Source organism: Uloborus diversus, chromosome 4, assembly GCF_026930045.1.
Source record: "Uloborus diversus isolate 005 chromosome 4, Udiv.v.3.1, whole genome shotgun sequence".
In the NCBI taxonomy this organism is placed as follows: Eukaryota; Metazoa; Arthropoda; class Arachnida; order Araneae; family Uloboridae; genus Uloborus; species Uloborus diversus.
This window is the reverse complement of record NC_072734.1, coordinates 5,301,856-5,315,619: the sequence shown is the minus strand read 5'-3', so window position 1 is coordinate 5,315,619 and position 13,764 is coordinate 5,301,856. Positions and strand designations below refer to the sequence as shown.

General features: G+C 33.7%; 1 protein-coding gene across 1 annotated transcript in view; it reads right to left on the bottom strand.

Moving 5' to 3' along the window:
• Positions 1-13,299, bottom strand: part of LOC129219889 (xylosyl- and glucuronyltransferase LARGE1-like) — a 201,123-nt gene extending 187,824 nt beyond the window's left edge. Inside the window, exon 1 of the mRNA XM_054854200.1 lies at positions 13,244-13,299. The gene's annotated coding sequence lies outside the window, so the exon portion shown is untranslated. The remainder of the gene's footprint in view (positions 1-13,243) is intronic.
• Between the last annotated feature and the right edge of the window lie 465 nt (positions 13,300-13,764).

Sequence of the window (13,764 nt, the reverse complement as noted above, 5' to 3'; positions counted from 1 at the left end):
AAGGGTGTTGATTTTACATTTACAGGTACCTTTGTGGCTGCAAAGTAAATGCGAAATCAGTAACGTTATAAATAGGCACATTTTCAAATAAATAAATTAAAATAAATAAATAAAATAAATGCAGACACGTGTTTTAGAATTACAATGAGCCCCTTTTTTAAATTTTATATGAGCTTAGGGATGCAAACATATCCGACAGTTGAAAATACATTTACAAGGCTGCTGCTTTTACAGTTATACAGTAATACACTAGAACAGTCAGAATTTATTTTCTGGAAGGGGGATTCGGTCGTAAGAGTCTTTACACGTATGTTGAATACCATATCAGGAATGATTGCGTTAAAATCATGTTTTCTGGGTGGTTGCAGTAAGAATGATAGTCTCGATCATTTTTAAATGACACTGTTCACTAACAAAAATAAATAAACAAACCAACGAAGTTCAACTAATGTTGTGCCGAATTTATAAATTTAAAATAGAGACACAATAGAAGTGAAACTTTTATCTTTCCTTTTTTTTCACATACTGAACCGTGACTTCACCCGCACGTTTTCTCTTATGCCACGCTCTTGTTCTTTCTGCTCCTGACATAGGCATATTCACAATAAAATTGTGTATTTTAATGAAGAAAACTGATTATAAACAACGACAAAACCGAGCAATACTCGAAATCCGCTTTTTAATTATTGCTAAAAACAATGAAAAATATTAGAAAATTATAAAGTTGAATTTATTAATAAGAGTAACCAAACTGACTTCAAGACTGAACCTAAGCAATTTGGATTACGCTTTAAACTGGTCACTTGACTTGAATTATATACTTGCCTAATTTCAGCCTTGAAATCAATTTGCTAAATTTATTAACAAAACCAACTTTATAGCTAACAACTATTACTTTTCACTGTTTTTGGCAACAATTAAAAAACAACTACGTCACTTCCGCTACACAAAAAGCTTGCGGATCAGAATTTCAAAGTCCCTGCATAAGTTGTTTCATTTCAAAAATCGTAGACAAATACTGTCTGACCATCGTTTACATGGAAAGGCTAATATCCGGTTTATAGGTGGAAATGGACCTATCTATTGGTTTATAGGGGTGTTAGTTGGTTTGTTTCAGACGCGCACTTTTGCCTCTCTACTATTTAGCCTTAGTTTTGTAAAAATGAAAATGGCTCACAGCAACATTTTTTAAATCTAAAGTATATTCGATCTACATTCTCACGGCAAAAATTACATGATTTATTTATTCACAACAGAGTTTTGAGCTTACCATTTTGCTTTTACGTTCCTGAAAGAAATGAAAATATTTTATTTATTTTTGTTGTTGTTGTTTCCATGGTAACTATTCTTGTTTCCCCTTATTTTATTTTTCAGAATGCAATAAATGAATAGGGTACTAGTGACATTATAAAACATGTGCATAAAAATTCCATCGTTATTTTCCCTTCTCCCCTGCTGGATTCATTCAGATGGAATCGTCTTTACTTGACAGATTGCCGAATTACATACAATCCGTGGTCAAACAGTACGAAGGGAAAGCAAAAGAAGGAAACATATTTCCGATGTATGTGTTACCAACCTCTTAACAAGCAAAATTTTATAGCAAGAAATTGCAGCAGCAGTCTTTATTATACCTCCCAAATAGTGCGAATATCTACTAGTTCCAGTTCCGTTTTGCCAGAAGGAAAATCCCACTCAAATAGCCTCCTCGTATTTTTCCTTCGTAACACGTAACCAGAGACGCTGAAATCGTTACAAGGAGACGGCTAATAGGGAAGTTTTCGATTTTTCAATTTTATTTTTATATGATAGAGTAACATGTATGAACATCATAGGTGAAAAAAATTTTGCGATACGATAAGTATTTTTTTTTTAAATTAATTTTTAAAGTTCAAGCCATTGTGACGTCAAATGGCACAGGAAGTGACGTCATGCGCTCTTCTGCCGCGAGAGAAGCCGAAGGACGTGCAGTTGGCTTCGAAGACAAAACGTAAGGCTTACCTCCTCGCATTTAACTTCTCGCGTTTCTGGAACATTATACCTCTCATCCTCTCGGAAATATTCGAATACCAACAGTGATGTTACTTGAGGAAGATTATTAGATTGTGCTTTAACGAATCCGGCCTCCATAGTGTGTTCAAAACGATCATTGAATTTCTAAAAAATAAAAATATCAGCGCGCTCAAAATGTCCGTAGCGAAAACAAGGGATCTTCGGCGGAAGGCTACCCATTAATGCCCCGTGACGTAAGCTCGTGACGTTTCAGAAGAGCGCACTTTTGCGCGTGCATTTTTAAAAATTCATTAAAAATCAACCACGGTGTTTTAAAATTCGGCGATGGTGAATTTTTTAGTTTTGAGGGTCAGTTAACAATATCCAATAGTCAAAATATGAACATTTAATAGGTTGCAACTTCCCTATTGCAGCAGCCGTATTCATTACCTCCCAAATAGTACGAATATCTACTAGTTCCAGTTCCGTTTCGCCAGAAGGGAAATCCCACTCAAATTGCCTCCTCGTATTTTTCCTTCGCAACACGTAACCAGAGACGCTGAAATCGTTACAAGGAGACGGCTAATTGTTGAGATACTTTCTCTATTCTACCATCAGCAAAGGTGTCGTAAAGCGGATTCTCGGCCCACACTCAAAGCCGAAGCGTCTCTTTATGCACCTTATTTAAGAGACCCATTTTTTCTCGGTTTCTTTCCAGGACAAGGTAATGACCTTCATAAATAAGGTTCGCCCTTTTTTTCTTTTTCCTTTTTCGTCGCTCGAAATCTTTATTGGATGTCCTCTGTTGAAGTTTTGATTGGAAAAACTTTTCAAAGAGCGCCCATGCAACTGTTGTTCTTTTTCGTTTGGAATCTTTTCACATTGAGTCTATTAAATGGTTGAGAAAGGTTTTTCTTTCATCCTTTAAAGTTTATGTTAGTTCTTTACCGGATTTTAAGCTAAACATGCTATTGCTTCATGTGATCTAGCGTGGTCAAAATATAGACATCCTTACTAATTAATCGATAGTAAATGCACAGTTAATCGGTTAGTTCTTTTTGCAACAGACAACCGTTAGAAAATGAAAAATAATAATCAGTTTAAGAATAGTTCTTTTTGCAACAGACAGCCGTTATAAAATGAAAAATAATAATCAGTTTAAGAATTTATTCTTCTATCCTATCTAAATTAATTTTTCTATCGTCCGCATTATATGTATTGCATATACCATGGATGTAGTATATAATTAGATGCACAACGCAGCAGCTACCACTGGTCGGCATTGAACGAGCGAATCTTGAGGTGAAACGCGCATATGATTTTCGGACGCTTGCCCATCCACTAGAAAGCCTCGGTTACCCATGGAAATTGTTCAACAATGAACGCTATCCACTGGAGTTTAGGGTGAATCCACTGGAGTTAGGCTTAAAATGTCAACCATCAAAATATCACCAAACAGGCAATTGCTGCATTCAAATGTAAAAGCAATTTTCGCTCGTCGTTCTGACGGGCGATTTTCAAGTACAATATAAATAAATAAATAAACTCCTCAAAAAATCAGCACCAGCGTTAATGGCGCTGCATGCAAAACTATTAAAATATCCGTTTAAACTGCGTTTAAACGGCTGAGCGACATGTGTTAAAAATCAAGCTCTATGTCTAAACCAGATTTCCGGAAAGCAAGTTAAGGGGTCCGGGACACAAAAATCGTCAAATTCTGAAATTTCTTTTATAATTTTAAAAATTACTCCGTTTTTTCTTTCCTGCTTAAAAGGACGTTTGAATCTTGTTTCTAACTTAATTAGAACCAAAGATATAATTATTTTTGTGGCATGCATTTAACTAATATTGCATTTAACTTTAAAACTTGGAACGCGTTTTTCTCCATGATGCAATTTTCCCCAATTTCTTGCATTCAAACTCTTATAAGTCAGAAACCGATAAAGAAAAAGTAATGAAATTTGGAGCATATCTTTTTCAAACAGTTTAATTTAATTTTTATACGGCGAATTTTAAAAAAGTGTTTACTGCCGAAAATATGATTTTGTTTAAAAAGTATCTTCGAATTTTTCGAAATTTTTCTTCAAATATTTTTATTTTTTTATTGAATTAATATTTTCAAAATCGCTGATTAAAAATTAAAACTTAGATATTTGTGCATATTTTTTTGAAAAAAATTTGAAAATTGACCTAGAATATTTTGAGTTATAGCAATTTTAAAGCAACCCCATTAAAAAAATAAAAAAATAAATAAATAAATTTAAATACTTTTTTTTAAAAATATTTATGTTATGATTTTCCCCATTAAATAGATGGTGAATCAGTGCAAAAAATTTCAAAACTCTAAAGTATTTAATAAATTTTTCAAAATGTGTCCCGGTGCCCCGTAAATCGCATTACTACGTCCATTGTGACCGAGTATCGTATCTTTCAATGTCGCCAGACCGTTTATGTTATTACCATTAACAGCGGCTTTGAGGTAAACCAATAGCCAGAAGTCACAAGGCGTGTTTACATAAATCAAATTTGCGTTTCTCGCAACGTTGAGCCATTTAAAGCCACTATTGCCGTTTTCAATAATTCCGCAGTTTCGCTTTGGAATTTATTAAAAACGTTTTAAGCAGATGTCTTCATGACTAATTTTGATTTCGGATGTACAATATTGCAGACATTTTTTGCTGTTGGAGCGCTTTGGACTGGTTTTTTACTGAAAATAAAACTTCACAATAACCTGAAAAGTTACCCGATTTGAAAAAAAAAAAAAAAAAATCCCTGTTGCTTCGATTATCATTATTATTTTTGGCTATTGAAAAATGAATATTTTACAACCAAGAAACCGTATTATATTTATGCACTTTTTTCACTCTTGCACATATACTCTGTGTTAGTAACTTTTTTACACGATTAGAACGCATGAGTATGTATATGTCATCATTTCTGTACACGTTTTCTTTAATTTGTTCACCATTAGTATGTAAGATGCGCAAATGATAGATATGGTGTTAAAAAATAAAAAAAGAAAAAACTCTCTTTGTTTAATATATATTTAATTAGAGGTATATATCCTCACTTAAATAGCGAAGTGCCTACTTATTGAAGCAATAATAGTGCATGAGAACAAAAACCTTTCTATAAAATTACAGAAGACATTAATTGCCTAGTGGATAGGACATCGAAATGTTACAGTGCTGGCCAAATTATTAGACTAAGACTTGTTTTAAAAGCAAATTCTTTATTGATTACATATCTATAAACACATTAACGAACAGTGAAATAATTATCTAATCTGATATTTAGTATGCATTCCCTTGTTCTTGATGAGCATTTTAAGTCTTTTTGGCATACTTTTCACAAGGTTTACACCATTTCTTAGTTTTTTTTAAAAAGGAGGCAAAAAATTGTTTATATACTCACTATTATATATACTCACATACGCATACTCACTAATTACCTAAAACTAACTTTAAACATAACAGAACACACCAATAAAAAGAACTAGTGAACTGTTGAAGCTGATTGAAGTTATGTTCCTGGTAGATTGATAAACAAAGAACATAAGCAAAGCAGACAGTGCTGCCACCTGCAAACATTAAATTATGCTAAAATAACGTAATAATCAGTGCACAGTATGTGCTGTACTTTAACAGTAAAATAAATAGTATTTTAGTACAAATAGTGTACACAAAACAAAAAAAAAATCTTTAGTCTGATAATTTGGCCAGCACTGTAGGGTGCTTGTTCCAGAGCATATTGCCGCTGAATACTCAAGAAATTAATTTGATCATTTAATGCTTGGATCCAAAAATCTTCTGGTTTGTCGCTAACAGGTCAGAGTTTTTGGAGACTTTCTCTCCCCATCAGAATTATGCGTTAGCTGTGGAAGTAATGATAGTTCCTGATGCCCTCAATCGAGCTTTGATATCTCACTTGGTATCAGTTAACACATCAGACATGAGTTCGGATATAGCAATCGTTGAAAGTGCAATTACTGTTGAACTCCAAGAAAGAAAAATTAAAAATAAATTAAACGAAGATGATTAAAGGAGTAAAGAAATACATCTGTAATTTCAGAGCCTTACTACATAACTCCATACTGTTCGTCGGAACTATGAAAAAAATCTGCAGCTACAAGGCATGAACAAAAAAAAAAAAAAGTTCTTATACATAAAAACTTTACAAAAACTTCTATTAAGGGACGATTGATGCCAACACATGTTTGCAAATAAAAAGTGCACGGCGTGGATTTCTATTTTATTTCAACATATTAAACCAAAAGCACTCTGCCAAATAACTTATATCAAGATCAAGTAGCATCATGAAACATCCTCAACAAAGAAGGAAAAAAAGCTTGTCTCATCCAGCAAAAATATTCCTTCTTGATCCTTTAAACCTCTAGCAATCAAGCAGCATAATCCCCGTACCACTTTTATACGCGAAGGGGAGGAGGGCGGCCCCACAAATTCCAAATCATCAAAAAAAGAATGAATACTGGTTTCAAGCTGCGAGGGAAAAATAAGCTCGTATTTGTGTTGTAAAAAGAACATTGTTTGTGACAGAAACACCGTTAAAATCGGTGGTAGGGTTATATTGCGTAAAACGCAGCGATAAATCTCAATTACCGGCGTTTAATCCTTTAAGCGCCATCCCGAGCGCCCTCTAGTAACGACTGCAAATTCTCATTAGTTGGAAAGGCGGAATTTCCTTCTTTTTTTTTGCTTTCGACATTTTTTTCCCCTTTATTCGTCGCTCTCTCTCTCTCTCTCACACATAAAAACATTAAAAAAATATTTTTATCTTAAATAGACGTAAAGAGAAATGCGTCCGTGTCATTTCACACTCCCGTGCGGTCCATTAATATTGAGAAGTTAGGGTTAGTGGAGGAAAAAAATGGAATGCAAATCGTTCTTAAAGGAACTAATCTCATTCCTTATCGGACGTGGAATAACGAGAATTGACATTGGAAAAATCGTCTGTCTCCCGACACGGTGTCCGGAAGCATATTATTTCTTTTATTAGCTCTGAAATAAAGCGAAAGAATGTCGTTTCTTTTTTTCAGAAGTAGTAGCATTTTTTGATTTTCAATTTGCGATGTTAAAACATTTGTGATGAAATATGTTCTAATTTTCTTCAAGTAACTTTCGGTCCCTACATTTTTTTTCAAGCGTTCTAAAAAACGTTTTTATAATGAAGCTTTTTTTTTGAATGAAATGTAGGAGTAATTTTATGCGCTTACGTGAGCACAAGGTGATTTTATTGGAATAACGTAAGGCGAAAAAGTTATACACATTCAAAGGACTTTGAACTTAGAGGTTTTTATAAGAATTATTTTACATTGAAAAATTTGGAATATTTCCTCTAAGTATTTGTGTTTCTCTTTTTTGAAGAAAAGCAAATAAGTCCTTTCAATTAAAACCAAAGTGATCATCGAAGATTGGAAACCATTATGCTGCTACACAAAAATTTTAATTTTGGGTACATTTTAAGAGTTTTTTAGACATTTAAATTAAAATGATAACGAGATGATGATCTCGTTATTAAAATAACGATTATTTTTTTAGAAAACAGATCAATATTTATATATGTATATGTATATATAATAGCTGCGTTGCCCGGCTTTGCCCGGTCTACCTTGAAAATAAAAATTGTGTCAAGTGACGTATATTCAACAATCAAGTGTACAAAATAAATAAAAAACTAGTATGTTGTGGCCATCACGAAACTTTCTTCTATATTTTTCCTTTTTCTGATCCCTCCCCATGCTTGACGAGGAAGCAATATTCCTAACAAAAACAAAATTACACATGCGAAAACTTGACGACCATCCCAATGTCTGAATTATTGTAAAAACAAAACAAAGAGCAAAAATTGAAAGTTACTTTAAAAGCCTTACTTGAATTAAATACAAATATTATATTTATTAACAAACATAAGATGGCAACAGTTAAAAATTTTAAATCATTGAGATAATATTTCCGATCATTTCCATACAATTAAAATCACGAGAAATACGCAGACGACAATCAATTACGATTTATCTTTCTTATTGTTGCATTTATTTTTATTCGCAAAAAAAAAAAAAAAAAAAATCAACACCTCTTGGAGCGATTTGAGTCAAAATTGAACCAAAGCCTGTTTACGTATGGATTCACATATATTCCAAATTTCAGCCAGAACGTAGCATTACTTCTTGAGATAGGGCACTCACAATGGAAAAAAAGAACGGGCGATTGCGCTACCCCCCTTTTTAGCTGTTGACACCAAAATAAAATCAGCTCTTATACCCACTAAAGGCTACTTGTCAAAAAAATTTTGTTTGATTCCGTTCGTTATTTCTTGAGATACAGCAGTCACAATTGACGACAAAAAACGCTCTATAACTCAACCCCCGTTTGAGCTATTGACACCAAAATTGAATCAGCACCTGCTCCTGTTAGGGGCAACATATAAACCAAATTTTGTTTGATTCCGCCAGTTACTTCCTGAGGAATAGCAAGCACGCGTAACTCAAAAAACGTCCCATTGCTCCACCCCCCTTGGAGGGATTCGCGCCAAAAACCAATGGGCACAAGTTCACATAGGGGCACATGTGTGTACCAAATTTCGTTCGATTTCATGCGGTAGTTTTTGCTGTAGAGCGGCCACACAAAAAACTGGTCACAAACAGACGTGACACACACACACACATACATAGACAGACAGACATTTTCCAAAAATAGTCGAAATTGACTCGGCACACCTCAAAACGTTCGAATCCGTCAAAATTCGAAATTCGTAAATTTGCACGAATCCAATACTTTCTTCTATATATTAGATATAGAAGAAAGTAAAAACATCATGATTTACCTTCCAAACAATGACGACAGATATTAAAATACTTTTAAGAAATTAAATCCAGAAAAGCGGATTCAAAATGCGTAACTATGGAATCACAAAATAAAATAAGTTTGAGGAATTAAAATGCGAAAGAAAATGGTTCACAATTTAAATGGAATCGAGATTTCTTAAACTTGATTTTAAAAGGCTTGTAACTTTTTTTCCTTTTGAGATAAAAGCTTATTTTTTCGACCAAAGGTCGAGTTAGATCTGGAGTAAAAAATGTCGCTTTTTCCAATGGCGTCAAAAAGAAAACTGTGGGACCATTCCTTCACTTTTTAGTGATTTATTTACTGAAGAAAGTAGTGCCTAAATTTCAGCAAAGCCTAAAAAAATTCCAGCTAAAAACGAAAATAACTCCCGCCGTAATAAAGTTAGAGCATTGAAACAAATTGCGTAGAACGCGGAAAATTCTACCCTTTCTAACGATATGTAATATTAATATGTGCAAGTAATTTTTCACCCCCGTATTTGAGAATTTATGTGAAAATTGGACGTGAATTGGAATAAAAAAAGAACTTTTCATCGAATTTTATTCGAACTGGTCTGCAAACCTTCTCAGGACTTAAAGGAACAAACTGAAATTTTCAGCGCAATCGGCCGGCGAGTTTTGCGAGTTCAAACAAACAGACGCTTTTTGGGGACTTAATTTTATACTATGTAGAGATACATATTGCTTATATTATTACAATGCGTTTTAACATCCGATATAATGTTTCACCAGTGGTTAAGACATTACTTCTTTTTCCAAGATTGAAAGGACATTTCCCCTCCCCCCTAAAAATGTCTTCTTTCCTATAAAATTAAGTTTTAAAATTTGTTAAAAGGCAAGCAATTTCGAAAACTTAGAAACGGAAATCGACCGAACAAGGCACGATAGTTATATATAGCGAATCGAATTGTTAAATCTCTTATAAATGCAATTGCATCAAAAATTATCCCCCTCCCCCCCTCCAAAAAATTGAAAATATTTTAGACAAACAGCGGTTGTCGCAAACAATTTTAAATATATTACAGTAATAAGTCACAAAAATTCAAGGAAATCTCCAAATGCTTCTTTTACCAATCTGTACAAAAATTTATTACCTTCCGACAAAGTATTTTCATAACCAAACGAGGTCACCGGATCTTTCGCTCAAATGTCTCCAAATATTCTGAACATATTTGAATATTAAACGGTTTATTTTTCTTCAAACAGATTCAGCCCGATATTTTTTTTTCAACAACCTGAAAAGACCAGGTTATGGCAAAGCTATTTAGTTCCAATATCTTTTCTGCCCAAAGATGGAACAGTTGAAGATATTGCTTCGAAAAACGACTTTTGATTTCATAGTTCCTGAAATGGAAAAAAGGAACCGTTCCACTATTTTCTGAACTTTTCCCTTTTCCTGATGTAGGGAATATGTTCCCTCTGGGGCAAAATTTTCACCGCTTGAATCTGTGAAATGCCGTTTGGGCGAAAACGGTTATGGCGCCCTATCAAGAAATATCCGTCCGCTTCGCGCCTCGCCTCAACTTTATGCGGGCTCGGATTTGTTTTCCGTTTTAGAATATTGAATACTGCGCAGTGCCGTTTGTTTTTGATTCAGCCTACTTTTTCAAGTTTAGATGTAATTTTCTTTTTTTATGCAGCATTTTAGAACGAAACTTAAGTGTTTGTTTAAAATGTGTGAAAAGTTCGTGTAAAGTCCAGTTGGGAATGGTTAAGATGAACCGATGGTTTTTATATATTATGTATTGATGTAAAAAATGAAATGAATAATTTTGTAAATTATGTTAAGTAATTTGTATAACATATAGGAAAAAAGAGGGGGAAAAGGCAAAAGAAAAAATAAAACAAAAGAAAAGATTTGCTTTCCATTTTAGAACATTAAACATTGAACAGTATACGTTTATTTTCGGTTGAACATTTTCACGTTCTGTTGTAATTTTTTTTCATGTAGCATTCAGAACAAAACTTAGATATTTGTTAAAAATGTGTGAAAAGTTCGTGTAAAGTCTAGCAATCAATGTTGAGCACGAAAATTTTTGTATAAATGCAAAAAATAAAATGAATAGTTTTGAAAAGGATGTTAAGTAATTTGTATAAAATATAGGAAAGAGAGGAAGAAAAGAAAATGGAGAAAAAATAAAGAAAACGAGAAGATGTGTGCATCACATGACTTCCTTTTACTCCAATTTAATGTCATTTTCTATTATTGGCAGTTTTAATATGATTCAATAGTTTACTCTCTAAATATCATCAACAGTGGCCAAATTGAAACCAGATTTAAAAAAAAGAATAAAGAATTAAAAAAACAATCGCCAAATTTGTCGCCAAGTTGGCGACAAAACTTGGCGACCAAAAGACTGGCGATATATCGCCGTGTCCGCCAAATTATAGCACCACTTGAGTTTACATCGAAATTAACAATTTCCCTCCAAAAAAGGGCAAAAGACCCCCTTTGGAGCATACGAATGTAACCAAAAAGGAAGGTGCACAACTAGACCCCACTAGATGTCTACGTACCAAATTTAAACTTTCTAGGGCATTCCGTTCTTGAGTTATGCGACATACATACCTACGCACATACATACGTACATACAGATGTCACGAGAAAACTCGTTGTAATTAACTCGGGGATCGTCAAAATGGATATTTCGGGTGCCTGTACGTTCCTGGGCACATATCCACGTGTGGTCGGGTAGAAACAAAAAAAAAAACTCAACGTTCATTTGCGGGTGAGCAAAATAGAAATTAAGGCCGATTTTGGGTGAAAATTTTTTCGCGAATAAAATACTTTCTTTTTTGTATAGGGAAGTAAAAAATGTGAATGAAGAATACTATCTGACAGGGCTGCGGAGTCGGAAGGAAAATGGCCGACTCCGACCCCGACTCCTGGATTTTGAAGCGCCCGACTCCAACTCCGACTCCGGATGTTTTTGATTTTTTTAATTGTATTTTTTCAACTCCCTCTCTCCCTTCAGGGGAAGGGGGAAAACCTCTAAACAGAGATTGAAATATTGATTCCTTTTCATGAAAATTTCGCATTTTGTTTATTGTAAACCCAAGACGCATACAACGTTAGAAATTCAATTTAAAAATCAAATTTTCCAGCAGTTACGAGTTAAGAAGTGAGATGACTTAAAAATCCCTTTTAAAAAATTTGAAAAGGATTATCTGCAATTTGCCCCCCTTTAATGTTTAACAAATAGATATTGATCAAATCGTGTGCTTTCAATTTTTGAAAGCTGTAACTTGAGAGAAAAAAAGCTTTTTTTTTTTTTCTAAATCCAAGTTCTTGAGAGGGGGTGGTTTTCCCTGGGTGACACCCATCAGGTAGATGACACCCAAAGTTAATTTCAGAGTTTATAAATACTTTAATTATGAAAATTTTCGCGAATATATTTTAAATTATATTTCATCAATCAAATTTCAACGAAAATAGGGCACATATACATCAGGAGCTAATTTTACACAAAATGCGGCCGGTATACAAATTTATACGAATAGCTTTTACTATACCTATATTTCTTCTTCGCTAAATTTTTAATTTAAATTTTATTGTCTGCTTTAGAATTAACCTTAATATTAAGATTTTAAGATTAGCTGCAATCATTGAGTGTTGCAATCAAGAAATCATTTACACTTATTTTGTTCTATACTTTTTAGTGAGAACCAAGCTTATAGAAATAGTCTTAATAAAGAAAAAAACATTAGATTATTTTTCATCGGATCTTTTGGATTCGTGCTTTCGCGCCAGAACGTTTTTGAATTTGTCGATCACCCTTAAACGTTTCAACCTTAGCTACGGGCCTCGACTTATTAATTTGTTACGTTTCTTTCGCTATTTTACAACTGAGATCGAACAAAACACTATATTTCTATTTTTATTTGAAAGTGATTACTTGAAAATGTTAGGCAACAAAACCGTTTGCTGACAGTCGCTATTAGTTAAGTTAAAAAGCAAGCAAACTAGAGGACGGCTACAGTAAGTTCGGTAAGCGTTCAGGCTAGCTGATTGCCATAATGGCAGTTATTTTCTCATTAGTATCTTTTTATACATGTAATTGAACCAATTGGTAGTCAGTTTTTAAAAAATGCAAGGAGAGTCAGTGAAAAGGAAAGAAAAAAAGAAACAAGGAGTCGGAGTCGGAGTCGGCAAGTTTTCTAACAACTCCGACTCCGACTCCTTTACCCCAAAATCAGTCCGACTCCGACTCTTCGACTCCGACTCCGACTCCACAGCCCTGCTATCTGAAATACTATTTAGTACGAAAAACTTATATATACTGACTTTAGATCGGTTTCATTCGTATGTGTGCTGACAGCGGTAATTGCATTAAAAAAATATTTCTACGAAAATTATGAAAACAAGTTAAAAATAGTTTTACTTACCTATTTACGAAGAAAAGCAATGGCAGCGTTCACAACGCATATGAATGAGTGCAAACTTTATGTTTACTTAACATAACGTCCTAGTATCTGCAAAGAAATAAAGAAAATCCATTGAAGGTAAGAAAGTGCAAAAACAAGCGTTTAACATCCTTCAGTAAATGCTTATGGAGTACAAAAACAAGCCTAACATCCTTTAGTAAATGTTTACACAGGGTAAAAACCAAGTCTTTAACATCATTCAGTAAATGTTATGCAGTAGAAAAACAAGTCAAACATCATTCAGTAAATGTTATGCAGTGCAAAAACAAGCATTTAACATCCTTCAGTAAATGCTTATGGAGTACAAAAACAAGCCTTACATCCTTTAGTGAATGTTTAGATAGTGTAAAAACAAGTCTTTAACATCAATCAGTAAATGTTATGCAGTAGAAAAACAAGTCAAACATCATTCAGTAAATGTTATGCAGTAGAGAAACAAGTCAAACATCATTCAGTAAATGTTATGCAGTGCAAAAACAAGC